Source organism: Rhinolophus sinicus, chromosome 13, assembly GCF_057876585.1.
Source record: "Rhinolophus sinicus isolate RSI-liver-muscle chromosome 13, RSI-T2T, whole genome shotgun sequence".
NCBI classification, from domain to species: domain Eukaryota; kingdom Metazoa; phylum Chordata; class Mammalia; order Chiroptera; family Rhinolophidae; genus Rhinolophus; species Rhinolophus sinicus.
Genome location: NC_142513.1, coordinates 60,635,890 through 60,639,631, shown reverse-complemented (window position 1 = coordinate 60,639,631; position 3,742 = coordinate 60,635,890).

Here is a 3,742-nt window from a genome sequence, read left to right as displayed (position 1 = left end):
ATATACTGTTAGTAATAATAGTGGTTATAGACTTTTAGTCATATATATAATATATATAACATCTTATATATATTATAATATTTTATATATATGTAAAATGTTACATATATTATATATTATATATAATACATAATATATTAAAATATATTATATTTTATGTATATATTTATATATGTATTATATATAAAATATGTATTTGTATACATATATAATATATAGATATAGATATATCAGACATTTAAAACAAAATGGTGTACTCAGAGCCCATAGGACAAAATGGTATGCTATACATCGTATTCTGTAGCCTGCTCTTTTACTCAGTTGATTTGATACTTTCTTAAATCAACAAACGTTCTTCAAAAGATCTTTATGCTCTGTCATATGATTGATTGACTGATACTTTCCTTTCTGTAAGCTCTCTTGGTCGGGTTTTGGTATCAGAGTTAAGCTCACTTCATGAGGTGAATTTGGAAGTTCATCATCTCAGCTTTCAATAGTTTATTTAGCATCTATTCTTTGAACAGTTGAAGGCATTCCACTCCCAAACTGCTTAGCATGGAAGGATTTCCACAATGTATTAAATAAAAAGAAGAAAGTTTCAGAAAAATATGTGTAGTATGATACCATTTTTATTTTTTAAAAATTGTGTTTAGGGGTATATTTGTTCAGATAGATGATAGGTAGGTAGGTAGATAGATAGATAGATAGATAGATAGATAGATAGATAGATAGATAGATAATGTTCTTAAGTATACAGGAAAAGTTTAAAAGTATACATATCAAACAGATAATGCTGGTGACCCCTGCAGAGTTGTTTCGCAGGAAAGAAGGACAAGTCAGTATACTTTATACATTTATCTCTATATATTGTATAAGTTTTTGACATCTGATTTACTTTTCTATTGAAGTATAACTTCGTATAGAAAAGAACATAAGTCTCAAGTATAAAGCTAAAAAATGTGTACATGTGTAAACACCTATAGCTGATTGCACTTTCTGAAGATGATAGCAACCTCTCCAATCCCTTGTGGCTTTCTCACAAGGTGACTGGCCACTCCGCCATCAAGAATAGAGTCTGTGTCCCCTCCTTTTGAACCTGGCAGGCCTTTGTATCACCTCAGCAATGAAGTGTGGAGGTAATATGCTGTGTGACCGTCAAGGTTGCATCCTAAAAAGAGAGCCTCTTCCTGGCTCTCTCACAGGCCACTTGCCCTTGGAGCCACCATGCTGTGAGGAAGCCCAGTCCCACGGAGAGGCCCACGTGGAGAGAAACCAAGGTCTTGGGCCCTCAGCCCCAACTAAGCTCCCAGCCCACAGCCAGCCCCAATTGCCTTCTTGGAAGTGGGTCCTCTAGTCCTCAGTCAGGCCACCCCAGATGACTGCATGGAGCAGTCGTGAGCTTTCCCTGCCAAGCCCTGCCCACGTTGCAGATTCTTAAGAAAAACAAAAGATTGTTGTTTTAAGCCACTAAGTTTTGGGCTGGTTTGTTACACAGTAATGAATAACCAGGACTATACCCATGTGACTACCACCAGTTCTCGATATAGAACATTTCTGTTCCCCAGAAGGTTCTCTTGTACCCCGTCTTAGTCAACAACCCCCCAAAAGATAACCACTATTCTTCCTCTAGCACTGCATCTTAGTTTTGCCTATTGTGAAGTTTCATATAAATGGAATCATGATGTATTCTTCGTGTCTGGTTTCTTTTGCTCAACACGTTTATGAAATTAATTCATGTTGCAGTATTACGGTTGGTTCTTTTTCATCCATTGTATGAATACACCACCGTTTATTCATTCTACCACTATTGATAATCATTTGGCCATTTATTATAGAGAAAGCTGTTATACATGTTCATGCACTTCGCTTTGGCAAGCGTAAGTACTAGTTTCTGTTGGATATGTACCTAGGGGTAGACTGGTTGGGTCATGGGATATGGGTAGGTTTCACCGTAGTAGTGTGGTGCTTGTAAAACATAGTCACAAATTCTTTGATACTACTCCATCAAGAAGTGGAAGAAGTGGGGTCTATAATCCCCCCACCCCCGCCTTTGAATCTGGGCTGGTCTTAGTGACTCATTTGTATCCAGTATAATGCAGTGGATCTAACCTTGCATGACTTGTGAGGCTAGGTCCAAAAAAGCTACGCGGCTCCACCTGGTTTTCTTGGGTCACTTGCTCTGGGAAATTTCTAGTCAGTATTTTTTCAAATACTGTTCTGCCTTATTCTCTGTTCTCCTTCTAGTCCTCTATTATACATATACTAGTCCTTTTAATTTTGTCTCATGGGATTGAGATAAATTCTTTTCTGTATTTTCTGTCCTTTTTTTCTATGTTTCAATTTGGACATCTACTGACTTGTCTTTTAGTTATACTGTTTTGTATTTCTAGGAATTTGTCCGTTTCATCCAGGTTATCCAATATTTTGGCATACAATTATTCATAGTACTCTTATAATCCTTTTACTTTTGTAGCATAGGTGGTAACGCCCCCACTCTCATTTCTGATTTTAGTAATTTGAGTCTTCTTTTTTCTTAGTCCATCTAACTAAAGTTTTATCAATTTTGTTGATCTTTTCAAAGAACTACCTTTGATTTCCCTTATTTTTCTGTATTGTTTTTCCGTTCTGTTTCATTAACAGTGCTCTAATATTTATTACTTCCTCACTTCTGCTAGCTTTGGGTTCAGTTTATTCTTTTTTCTAGTTCCTTATGTTGTAAAGTTAAGCTCTTTCGTGGTTTTTAATGTGAGCATCTGTAGCTATAAACTTCTGCCTTAGCACTGCTTCCCATAAGGTTAGGTTTGTTGTGTTTTTGTTTTCATTCATCTCTAAGTATTTTCTAATTCCTCTCGTGATTTCTTCTTTGATCCACTGGTTGTTTAAAAGTGTGTTGTTCAATTTCCACAATTTTGTGAATTTTCCAGTTTTCCTTTTGTTACTGATTTCTGACTTCATCTGCTTGTGGTCAGAGAAGATACTTCACATAATATCTTTTAAAATCTGTTGAGACTTAATTGGTGTCCTAACATATGGTCTATCCTGGAAAATGTCCCATGTGTAGTTGAGAAGAATGCGTTGAGTACGTCGGTTAGATCTAGCTGATTGTGCTAGATAAAGTGGTCTGTACTATTTTTGGTTTGATATATTTAAGGTTTCTTTGAGATTTAAAATATGGTTAGCATTTGGTAAAGGATTGTATAACACATTAAGGAAAAAGAATCCATGAGTCCACATGGATATTCAAAAAGAGAGACAGAAAAGAGGGAGGAAGAGGACAGGGAAGGCGCTTGGTTCCAGGTCATCTGGTAGATGCAGACGGGAGCAGCAGCTTCTGGTGTGGAGGACTCCTGCCTCCCCTCCCACAGGCTCCCTTGGCCGTGTCCTCCGGACCCCTCCACTTCCAGGTGAGAAACTCTTTGAGGGACAGTCTAGGGTCATGTCCTAGGTACACGGGGGGCGCTGGAGCTGATGACGCGGGGCCCGAGGGAAGGAAGGGGCCGGAGCAGCAAGCGCCCCAGATCGGTGGCGGCGCCCGGAGCCTGGCCGGCCGCACGCGGCCCCCAGAAGCTCCACCTCCGGGAGCAAGGCGCTGAAACGTGCTCGGTGTGCCCTTACGGCCCGGCCACCGCTGGACACCCGGTCCCCTCCAGCCGGATCGGCGCTGCGCGCGCCCCCGCGCCCCAGCCGGCGGGGACGCGCCGACAGTTCCGGGCGGGCGGGGCGGGGCGGGCTCCGGAAGCGC